The sequence below is a fragment of the Mesocricetus auratus genome, unplaced genomic scaffold (genome assembly GCF_017639785.1).
Source record: "Mesocricetus auratus isolate SY011 unplaced genomic scaffold, BCM_Maur_2.0 Super-Scaffold_100041, whole genome shotgun sequence".
Taxonomy (NCBI): Eukaryota; Metazoa; Chordata; class Mammalia; order Rodentia; family Cricetidae; genus Mesocricetus; species Mesocricetus auratus.
Window position 1 is genome coordinate 1,372,891 of NW_024429218.1, and position 13,096 is coordinate 1,385,986.

Here is a 13,096-nt window from a genome sequence, read left to right on the forward strand (position 1 = left end):
AGAGCATGTGTGTGTGTGAGAGAGAGAGCATGTATGTGTGTGGGGGTGTGGGGTGTGTGTATGCCTGCACATGCATGCATGTGTTGGGTGCTCTACTAGAAAAGTAAACAAATTAAACTTTTTTAAATCCAGTACATGTTCCTTCGGGATTGCTCTTGTTTTTCTGAGAACTCTTCTTTAGTGTCCTCACAGATGACATGCCTTGTGACATGATTTTTTGTTTGCATATCTCTGAGCCGAATTCCTATTGTCAGTGTCTTCCGGTGTTGAGTGCTCTTATGCTTTTCTTTTCCAACTGGAAAACGTTGTGAATACCATGGCCATTAAAACTGAATCCATTAACTTTTCATGGCATCCTACTCTGCTTTCCTATCCTATGGATGTCCCACTGTCAATGACACCCATGCCCTAGACCTTGGAGCCATTAATGCCTTCAGACAGTTACAAACATCCGTCAGAAAGTTCTGGCCTAGGATGATCAAGAGATAAATATTTACCAGAGTTTATTGGTACTGATCCTATTTGTATCTTGCTCCAAGCAAGCCATGTTTCTGTTTTTATAGACAAAATTAAAGTCTGACATAAGTGGGAAAATGTTATAGTATTGAGAATTATTACTCTTAATGTGATAATGGCAAGATTGTGTTTTGAAAAGCTTTAATTTTTTTAGAAATGAGTGCTTAAAACTTTCAGAGGTTGCACTAGATGCTTTTTAGCATTTACTTCAAAATACTCCAGCAGTAGAGAAAGCAGAGGAGAGGGCATAATAAATGAATCCTTAGATACAGTTAATAATTATTGAAGTTTGTGATAGATAGATTTGGGTTAATTGTATTGCTATTGCTTTCTGTTTACAAGTGTGTTGGGAAGCTGTTGTATGGCTATGACTGTGGCTGTGTGACTCTGTGTGTGTGTGTGTGTGTGTGTGTGTGTGTGTGTGTGTGTGTGTGTGTGTGTTGGGGCATCCAAACATCAGTACTGGTGTCAATTAGATAATTCTCTTTTTATTTACATTTATATTGTTGTTTGAGAAATTCATATTTGAATAGTGTCTTTATATCAATTTTACTTCATCTTCCCACCCAACTACTCCCATGTCCCTTCCAAATTTACAACCTCATCTTTGTTAATCACATTGTTACACATACACGAAATATGTATACACAATGTATATATACATATATATGTATATATGAGTGTTCTCTAGCACACATACACACACACACACACACACATACATATATATATATATATATATATATATATAATTGAATAGTCTTCTGTGTATACTAGCAAACTGCATGCATGGGATCTTAATAACCAGACCACATTAACAAGACCTGCACAATGACAACAGCAGTTCATGTTCTGACATGGATGGGGAAATTTCACAAGACCCCACTCCCTGGATAATTACTGGTTTGTATGGGTTCTGTTTGTCTTCTTCATGCTGAAAAATGCCCCTAAATTCACACACTAGGTGTCACAGTCACTGACTCCACTGTGAACATATCTTTGGATGTTGTTGACTGCCCCGGAGGGAAGAAATATTCCTCGTTGAGACTCTTAGCTCTATTCGTTGCTGTTTAGCAATTATCACTGCTTGGCTTTTCCCCATTCACTATTTCCTTGATTTGTCTTCTGGCTAACCACATGCATGCTGGGTTACATGCTCCCATTCGCTGAGTTCCACTAGAATGAAACCCCACAGTGCCTTCCATGTCTTCTCTGTATTTTGGGGATCTCATACAAAGTAGAAAATCAATTAACATTTGTTGCTCCATTAAAAAATCTTTTAAAGAAAACCAAATCTGCAATTTCATTGATCAAAGGGACATGAACACTTCTCATATCTGTGGGAAACAACTCAGTCTTTTTCTGCCTCCATGTTCCAATCTAAAAAATGGGGGTGATAACAGTAGTGACTTCACGGCTTCATTAAGGGACACATCTTGGCTTGGGAAAGTCTGTGTTTTGTTGGTACATAGTTATTAATGACATCCTCCACTCTCAGATGTATCCTTGCTTTGAAGATAAATCTTAAGACAACTTAAGCTAGAGTACTACTGTCTGCACAGTATGTAGTGGGTACCAGAGACATCGCACATCACTATCCAGGTGCCACCCTGATACAAACACCTCAGAAGTTTCCCATTTTGTGACACAACATGAGCTTTACTGTGTCTGACAAGTCCCTTCACACTTGCTGGCCCTCTAGCTTTGACTTCCCATCCTCCAGCAAGTCACATTCATTCTTCCTCAAACCCAAGACCTCAACTTGCTAGTTTTCTGACTGGAAATATCCTTTACCCACTGTTATCTGCCTACACTCCATGTGTCCTATAGGAATTAGTACTAATGTCACATGGGCTGGAGGTTTCTTACTGCATTTCTCTTTATGCTGCCTCCCTGAGGCAGAGTTTATGTAAGGCACTTGGTAATCATTTATTTGTTGTATGAAGAAATGCATTCATGCACTTGAGACTCAGCCTCATCATCATGTCAAGGGCAAATGGAGTACAAATATATCACATTTCCTGCACTTATCCAGTACTCAATCTATGTCATCAGGTAACCCTAACCCTTACAAGTTCATCTGGTCCTAAACCCAGGAGTAGTAAACAACCTCAAATTCTCCCTAATCATACTTGAAGGATGAGATTCTGATAACAAATGGAAGATGATTTTGTCATAATGGGGTTTCATTTTCATATTGCTAGGTTAGAAATCAATCCCAAGACAAAAAGAAAAGCCTGCAGTGTGTCCTGAATGGTTAATGATCCTCAGCAAGCAATCTGTCCAATGTGAGAAGGATTTCGTTTGCAATCTGACAGCTGATCTATAATCAGGTTCTGCTTGGCTGCTATGCTGAGTCCCTACCCACACCTCTCCATGGGGTTCAGTGAACACCCTATGGAAGGAAAAACCCAAACCTTTTATTACATGCATTTCTGATTTCCCAGAAGCTTCTAAACAAAGTAGCACATATATATGCCTGCCAGATGTTATTCTATCTGACTGGAGAGGCATGCCTTCTCCAAGGATGTTGAGGTTTCCACTTGGTAAGATTACAGGGCTGGCATTCTTCTCCTTATTTCTTATCCTTCATGTAAAGGCAGACATTAATTTAATACTACTACTATCTTGGTAACCAAGATTGCAAAGATAAACGGCATCATTACTGCCAACTCAAACTCCAACTTAACTTGGGATAAGGCGATACCAAATAGAGGATAGTACTATGGGTTAGTTCCTGTGCTGGCGCAAAATGCAGAGCAGATGCAGAAAAATGTGGTATGGCTGTTGCTTGCTCATTTTCATAGTCTTCTAAATTACTAATGAATGTTAACAGTCCTTTATTATTACAGACAAAAGTGATTTTGTCTAATATATGATTTGCCAATATTTACATACCCCAGTCTCCCTTCCTTTAAAAGTAAATTTTAGGAGTGTTTCCCTGACTTCACATCCTCTCCAGCATAAGCTGGCCTCAGTATTTTTTATCTTAGCCATTCTGACAGGTATAAGATGGTATCTCAGAGTCATTTTGATTTGCATTTCCCTGATGATTAAAAGTGAGCATTTCCTTAAATGTCTGTGGGCCATTTGAGATTCTTCTTGTGAGAATTCTGTTTAGCTCTGTACCCCAAGTTCAATTGGGTTATTTTGTGTTTTGTTTTGTTTCTTGAGTTCTTTATAAATTTTGGAGATCAGCCCTCTGTCAGATGTGGGGTTTTTCCCATTCTTTGGGTTTTTATTTTGTTTTATTGACAGTTTCCTTTGACTTACAGAAGCTTTTCAGTTTCATGGGGTCCCATTCACTGATTGCTGCCCTCAGTGTCTGTGCTGCTAGTGTTATACTTAGGAATTGGTCTCCTGTGCAAATGTATTCAAGGCTACCTCTCAGTTTTTCTTCTATTAGGTTCAATGTAGCTGGATTTACATTGAGGTCCTTGATCCACTCAGACTTGAGTTTGGGCCTGGTGATAGATTTAGATCTATTTGCATTCTTCTGCATATTACCATTCATTTATGATAGCACAATTTGTTAAAGATGTTTTCCTTTTTCTGTTGTATCCTTTTGGCCTCTTTGTCAAAATCAGGTGTTCATAGGTATGTAGGTTGATATCAGGGTCTTAGATTCAATTCCATTGATCAACCACTCTGTTGTTACACCAATACCAAGCTGAATTTATTACTATAGCTCTATAGTAGAGTCAGGGTAACACTCCTCCACTGCTGGTGAGAGTGCAAACTTGTACAGCCATTCTGGAAATCGTTATAATGGTTTCTAAAAAAGATGGGAATCAATCTACCTGGAGACCCAACGATACCACTCTTGGGCATTTACCCGAAATATATTTAGTCACACCATAAGGATGATTGCTCAACAATGTTCATAGAAGCATTATTCATAATAACCACAATCTGGAAACAACCTAGATGCCCATCAACCCAAAGAATGAATGAGGAAAGTGTGGTACATTTACACAGTGAAGTACTATTCAGCTGAGAAAATGACCGCATTAAAATTTCAGGCAAATGGATGGAACTAGAAGAAACCATCCTGAGTGAGATAACTCAGACTCAGAAAGACAAACAAGGTATGTATTCAAATGGGTATTAGATGTAAAGCAAAGGATAACCAAACTACAATCAATAGTTCCAGAGAAGCTAAGTAAGAAGGAGGACCCTAAGAGGGACACATGGACCACCCTGGGAAGAGAAATTAGATGATGTCAACAAGACAAACTTGGGGCAGGAAGGGATGCAGTGGAAGAGCAATGAAAAAAACATCATAATAGAGAGAGCCATTATGGACTTAGGGACAAACTTGGTACTATGGTAACTCCCAAAAATCCACAAAGAAGACCCCTACTGAGACTCCTAGCAATAATAGAGAGGAGGCCTGAACTTGCCTACCCCTGTAATCAGATTGATGAATACCCCAACTGTCATCATAGAGCCCTCATCCAGTAATCAATGGAACGAGATGCAGAGATCCTCAACCAAGAATCAGGAAGAGCTTTGGGAATCCAGGCAAAGAGAGGGAGGAGGGAACACATGAGCAAGGGACACAAGATCATGATGGAGAAATCTACAGAGACAACTGAACCAAGCTCATGAACTCATGATCTACAACTGTGGAGATTCCAGGGTACTGAACTAGTTCCTGCATATGTGGGAGACAGTTGTGAAGCTTGGAATATCAGAAGAGACCCTGGAAGTACAAACATTGTACATGACCTACCTTGTAGGAGCCCATTCCTTAGGGTGAGATGCCATGCTCAGTGGCAGTAGGACCACGATATAATCCCAGCTAATTGGAGTCCATTCCCTATGGTGGGATGTCATACTCTGTCTTAATGCATGAGAGAGGGGCCTGGCCCTGCCTCAACCTATTGTGCCAGACTATGTTGATTCTTCATGGAATCCCTCCCCCACGAGGAGGAGTGGACTGGGGATGGGCTAGGAGGGAGGTGAGGGGGGGTGGCAGGTGGTGGGTGGAAGGAGGGGTGAGAGGGAGAAATGTGGTTGAAATGTTAAGTGAAATAAAAAGTAAAAAATGGAAAACAGTGAATTTTAGAGAACTTAATTTTAATGTAGTTCAACATTACATTTTAATATGATTTGGGTTTATATCTGAGAAGTCTTTGTATCACCCTAAATTAGGGATTTTCTTCCTTCATTTTCCTCTTAGATTTTGTATTTACAGATTTTTTGAATTTATGATTTTTAAAATATTTTCCTTTCATTTTTATGGCAAATAGATTCTTTTCCACACAAAATATACTGATTACAGTTTTCCCACCCTCTACTCCTCACAGTTACTCTCCCATCCTCCCCCATACTCCTTTTCTGTCTCCCATTAGAAAATAACAGGCTTCTAAGAGATAGCAAACATGACAAAAAAATTTAATAAGATAGAACAAAAACCATCATACAGAAGTTGGACAATGCACAGCAACAGAAGGAATAGACCCCCAGAGAAGGCACATGAGTCAGGAACCCACTTGTTTACCCACTCAGGAGTTCCATATCAACTCTAAACTGGAAGCTATAATACACAGGCCCTATGCTTGCTGCTTCAGTCTCTGAGTTCATACGGTCCTTTCTCAGTTGATATAGAGGGCCTTGTTCTCCCGGTGTCCCTGACCCTCTGGTTCTTACATTCATTCTACCCTCTATTCCATGGGGTTCCCTGAGCTCTGAGATGAGGAATTTGAGGTGACATCCCATTTAGAATTGAGTTCTCCAAAGAAGTATCTGTCTGCCTCTCTCTCTCTCTCTCTCTCTCTCTCTCTCTCTCTCTCTCTCTCTCTCTCTCTCTCTCTCTCTCAGAATATCATTAGGAGTCATTTTATCACTACTTTTTTTAAAGACCAGTAGTATTTGGTTTTATGCCAGATCTCTGGGCTATATAATCTCTGGTACCTGATCACCCAAGCAGTGTTGGGTATGAGTTCCATATTGTGGAGTAGGCCTTAAGTCATATCAAACATTGGCTGGTTTGTGCCACCATTGCCCTAGTATATCTTGCAGGCAGGACATATTGTAGAATAAAAAAGGAGGGGTTACTAATAGAAGCAGAAATGGAGACAGCTGAATCACCAAAGCCCACTCTGAATACATCAGGCAGCTCAATAGGCTGGAGATTGTCCTTCCAGAAAGCTATTTGGTCATTTGGTCTTTGCTTCTTCTTCGGTCTGGTTGCTGCTTCTTTCGGCATGTTTTCTTGTGGTTTTTATTTGTTTTATTTTTTCCTTTGTCTAGGTGACTGCACAGCCTTCAGGTAGCTCCTTAGAAAGGAAAGTTGGCAGGAGAAAACTGCTCATGGTAGACAGGAAGAAGAAAGAAAACAAGAGAGGAAAGGTCTAGAGAAAAGAATACCCTTCAGATCCATATTCCTTTTGACCTACTTCCTCCAATGTGACTTCCACCTCCAACTCAATTCATCGACTAGTCCTTTCATGGATTCATCCACAAATAGAATCAGTGCCCTCAAGATACACCAACCCCTCAGCGGCACAATTGTCTGGATATCAAGTCTTCAAATATGAGCTCTTTGGGGAGCCATTTGACATCTAAACTATAGGGATCATATTAACTTTCAAATGTTTACAGTAAGCCAATTGACATCTTTAATTCAGTCTACAATTTTATTTTCTCTGTTCCGTGTGCTGACTTCCTATTGCTGCAGTAACATTTATTGCAAATGTAGTGTCTAACACCAATACAGGTAGATATTCACTCTCAGCCTTGGAAGTTAGCAATTCAAAATGAATTTTATGGTTTGTCATGAAAACACCAGCAGATAATCTCTTTCTGGTGTCAAAGCTCGGCTTCTCCGATGTCAGCATTCATTTGCTCATGGCCACATTGCTCCAACCTGTGCCTTCTTAGTCAAATCATCTTTTACCTCTGGCTACCACCCCACTAACAGACATTCATTAAGACCATTCAACACTTAGTAAGCCCACTTAGTGATATTCTTCATCTCAATATCTTTAACTTATTCACATCCTCTTACACAGTTTTGAAAGGCCATTTCAACCTACCGTGCTGGACATCACAGCATATCTGTACACTTTGGGAATTAGGACACGATTATTTAGAGGTGTGTGTGTGTGTGTGTGTGTGTGTGTGTGTGTGTGTGTGTGTGTGTGTAAGAGGTTCTCACAGAGGCCAGAGACAGATGCCATATCCTCTGGAGCTGGAGTTACAAGTAGGTGTGAGTCATTTGGTGTGGATGCTGGAAATTTCACTCAGGTCCTCTGTAAGACCAGAAAATGCTTTTAACTGCTGAGCCACCTCGCCAGCCTCTCCAAAATTCTATCTACCACCCTGCCTTTACACCTGGAAATGCTAGCATATAGATATTAGAGTTTCCACATCTACTCTTCATACTTCTTAACTATTTTCTCATACTTCTTACTTTACTGCTTGACGTTTCTAGGCTAATTACTTTGTTCAGTCTTTCAGCTCATTAGCTGACTCCTCGGATATTTTTATTCTGCTAATTTATCTATTAATATATATAATATATATGTTATTTATATCTCGTATATATCCTAATTATCTGCCTCCTGAGTTCTAGAAATATAATTGCAGTTCATAGCAGCCAGTTTCTTAATACCCTTGAGAATATCTATTTTGAAATATACTTTTCTGCATCATCAGTTAAATATATTTTTCAGGGGTATACTTTTTCTTATTATCTAATTTGATGTTTCTTTAAAGCTGCAAGGTTGATTTTTTTCAAATATTTGGTTTTTTTCATTTGTACTTAAAACCTACAATTAACAATATTGCAAGATAAAACACACTGTTTTAGACCCAATACACCTCTTTGCTTTCTTCTTGTAAATCCAAATCCAGTGTGTCTTCACACTGTTAAGGTGGCTATTATGTCTGTTTCTCTAGATACAGAATGATTCATTAAGTGTCCCATGTTAAACTTGTACTTATAGGTTTGCTTGATAAATTAGCTGTAGTTTTCAAAATCGAGACTTTCTTAGGCCAGAGAAATTGATGCATGGGTATAATCCCAGCACTAGGGACACTGAGGCAGGAGACTTACCCGAACTCAAGGTCATTGGAGGCTACTTAGTAAGACCAACTCAGAGAGAAAATGAGGAGAAAGGAGGAAGGAGAGAGGGAGGGAGGGAGGGAGGGAGGGAGGGAGGGAGGGAGGGAGGGAGAGAGGGAGGGAGGAGAACCAACCAGGTTCCAGGGGATTGTTCCAATTGTTCCAAGCCTATGACCATCTAATTGTACTGGGTAAAATCGGTGGTTCACAAAATAAAAACAAAAAGTCATGATTGTAGAAAGGTGATCTGTGGGGATAAGCAGGGGATGGCAGAGGTGGGATATAGACAAAGTGAACAGGCAGAAAGAGTAAATACAGTGCACTAAATATGTGCATAAAATTATCAAAGAACAAATTTAATCAATAAGAATTGAGTAGAATCTGAGAGGGGGGAATTGGTCTGTTTTAGGGATGATAGGAATAGATGAGATTCATATATGCATGTAGACATAGATATAGATATTTAGATATATCATAACCAGACAAAGAGGCCATCATCTTGAGGGAGAGTGAATGGGTAATGGGCAGGCTTGGAGGGAAGAAATATCAATAGATTAGAAGGATAAAGGGGAGAGGAATAAATAATGTAATTATGTTACGTATTTTTATTAATCTTTTGGGAGAAGGTTTCTCAGTGTGTTCCTGGTTGTGTGGTACCTCACTCTGTAGACTCCCCTTGCCTCTGCCTCCCAAGTGCTAGGGTTAAAGGTATGCACAATCACCATCTGGCTATATTTTAAATAAGTGTTTCAAATGTTAATAAATATATTATTTAGGAAAAGGGAAAATACAGTAACACAAGAAACACATGTATATCCATGTATTCTCACATATTCGCACAGATTCTGGGCTGCTACATTAGTTTCTTAAGTGCCAACACCCACACTAAGAAATCTTTCAAGAGAATCCACTCTCTCCTTTATATACTACTTCTTGGGATTTTCCTCCATGGCAGAAACCATTGCCCCTGGTTCTTGAGAACAGAGTGGGAGTGGGGGTGTGGGGGAGCAGTTTAGTGTAGCAGTGCCTCATGTTTAATCTTTAAATTAATTTCTCTGATTATTTCCCTCCAACTCTCTGTGCTTGTTGACTCTTTCTTTTTTCTCTGGAGATTTTACATGGATAAAAATTAACTTTTTGAAGTGAATTGCACATGCCTTTAAGCTTTCTCCTTCTCAGAGTCTGTGCTACTGCTGTTATATTTAGGAAGTAGTTTCCTGGGCCAGTGCATTCAATCCTACTTACCACTTTCTCTTTTATAAGTTTCAGTGCAACTGGATTTATGTTGAAGTCTTTGATCCACTTGGGCTTGAGTTTTGTTCATGGGGATATATATGGATCTATTTGCATTCTTCTACATGTCTACATCTGAGTTGGGGGAGGGATGGAGAAGGAAAGCAATGAAAGAGATATCTTGTAAGAGGGAACCATTATAGTGTTAGGGAGAAACCTGGTGCTAGAGACATTCTCAGGAACCCACAAGGTTGACCTTGGCTAAGACTCCTAGAAATAGTGGAGAGGATGTCTGAAGTGGCCTCCCTTAGTCAGATTAGTGATAGAACCTATATCCAGTAACTGATAGAAGCAGATGCAGTGATCCACAGCTGAGCATTGGACTGAGCTCCTAGAGTTCAGCTGAAAAGAGAGAGGGGGATCATATGAACAAGGGGGGTCAAGACCATGATGGAGAAAACCACAGAGACAGCTGATCCAAGCTAGTGGGAGCCTGCTGACTATGGACTGACAGGTGGGGTGCCTGTATGGAACCAAATTCACCCTTTGATTGTAGGTGACAGTTATGTGACTTGATCTGTGGGGTGGGGAGGGGGCTGACAGTGACACTAGGACCTATCCCAGGTGCATGACCTGGCTTTTTGGAGCCTATTTCCTATGGAAGGATACCTTGCTCAGCCTTGATACAGGAGGGAGGTACTTGGTGATGCCTCAAATCGGTTTGCCAGACTTTGTTGACTCCCTAAGGAAGTCTCTCTGAGGAATGGATGAGGCTATAGGAAGTGGGGAGGTGGGAGGGTGGAAGGGGATGGAGGAGGAACTGGGATTGGTATGTAAAATGAAAAATAAAATTTTTAAATTAAAAAAGGAAGCAACAGGAGTACCTTCTTACCTCTGTGTTCCCCAATTACTATATAGCTTACCTGCGTTATTTAGTCTTCTAAACATTCTGAAAGGTGGAAATTGCTGTCTTAAAACAAAATCTCCTTTACAACAATCAGCTTTCTTTCTCCCTCTTTTGTTTCCTTCCCCTTTCATTCCTTTCCTCCTTTTCAACTTTCTTCATCTTTCCTTCCCTCCTTTAATTTTTCTTTCCATCCTCTCTTCTGTGATGTTCTGTGAGCTTTGGTTGTATTCTTATTAGTGTCCTGTTTAGGCTGAGCATTTGGGCAACATTAATTAGCAGCCCTGAAAGTAGTCATGAGTATCTGCATTCAAGACAGCTCATTCCAACCCAAGATGATGTTCCTCAAATGATTCCATAAAATAAAAAAAGTAAGTGTGCTTCCAAATAAAATAGAGCACACATAAAATAGAGTACACAGATATACACACAACCACAGTCACCTGATTTTTTACAAATGGACCAAAAATACACACTGGAGTGAAGTCAGCCTCTTCAACAAATGGTGTTAAAAAGACTTCATGTGTAGAATAAGGAAACTTTGCCCTCACTATGCACAAAAATCAACTCCATATATCAGAGAACCTCAATGTAAAACTTGAAAACCAGAAATTTCTAGAAGAAAAGGTGCAAAACTGCCACGCCCGCTGCACAGCCTGTATCTGAGAATGTGTGGAGGGTGTCAGGATTGATGACACAGAGACCCATTGGTGGTGCAAAGAAAACTTCAAGAAGGTTTCCAGAAGGCTCCTCAAGAAGGCTCTCTTTATTCCTACCCTAGCTGGTTATATATACCCTGACACCAGAGGCGTTGGTGGGTGGGTCAGAAAGAGGTGATTAGTCTTTCGAAAAGGCCAAGGTCAGGGCATTTCTGTGGACCAGCCCTTATCAGGAACTAATTGCTCCGGGCACTGTATTGTTTTTAGAAAACATGCTTTTAGTAAACACTGTCTTACAGCTGCCTGCTCCCAGACTGATGGGGAAGTGGGCCTCTGGCCAAGGTCTGTTGTTCCCACAATTCCCCCTTTTTTATTTTCTAATGAGGCACTCCTGTCTTAGGTCAAGTAGGTTCACCCTCCCTTACCTGTCTTTGGGGGACCTGGAGACCCCTGTCTTAGGTGGGAGGTCTCTTCCCCGCAGGTTGTCTGTCATCAGAGAACCTCATCCTTGAATCATCTGTAACCAGACTTCATGGCTACTGGGATTGCCACAGGCTAAGCTGAGCAATACTTGGTAATGGTATGGAACAAGGCACGTTTTAACTCGGCATAAAGCCAGAATGCCTACCGCCACTGCCACCATTCCCAGGACCCCCATTGACTTGGTGCCTCTACATCACTGTACCCATCCCCTGATCTGGGCCATAGCATTCTACCAGCCTTCCTCTGTTACAAGGGTAACCTGCATGTGATTTACATTTACAATTTGATGGTCAAAACAGTGATAAAGTTTACAATCATTCAAAGATCCACTCAGGAAAGCATTTAGAAAGTGCACTTGCACAGATACATTAGGTACACTTATTGATGTTATACATGTAGCATGATAATAAATATGAACAAGAGGCTTGTTGCACTATCCACAGAGCACCAAATTGTTGATGCAGTTTGTTGATTTAACATCAGCAGCCTCAGCTGAATATGTGACTTGAGCCAAAGTCTCCTTTTAGTCGCATTAGGACAAGTTGCATTTCTCCAGAAAAATACACTGGCATAGGAGCGATTCCAGAAACAGGATACCCCAAGGCTGATATGAGTCCTATTCAAATACTGAAAAGGGGCTTTTGCCACTCATCAAGGTCCATACCAGTGTCCAGGTGTTTTAAGTGGATCCTTTTTTCCCCAAATGGAAAAACTGGCAAAATGAATTCTGTTGTTTCAAGGTGTGTCAAGGGCAGACTGTTAATCTTCCAGTTCTCTGTTGGTTTCGGAAAGAAAACTCACAGGTCCGGGAGGTTGATGCAGCAGTCCTGTTGAGAAACTGGAAATCTCGAACCAACTGTTTTCTTTCTTTCTCGGGCTGTAGATTTGATGAAATCAAGGGTCAGGAACACTGATTTAGGAGATCTCACTTAAACTGGTTTAGGTAGGCTCCCATGGTCTCAGGTCCAGTTTTTCTCTGCTCCATGCATCTCACCAAATTTTCTGGCAGCTGCTGAAGCTTTATTCTTTTCCTGCAAGAAAACACAAACATGTCCTTGACCCCAAATTAGGGCAGAACTGGGTCTTCTCCACTGTCTAGTGCATGGATGTCTCCATTTGACCTGAGCAATAGTCGCTCAAGTTCCATCATGCCAGAATCTGTCTGAAGCAGATTGCTCACTGGCATTCACATTTTTAAAAATTTCAAATGAAGAGTGTATTATTTAA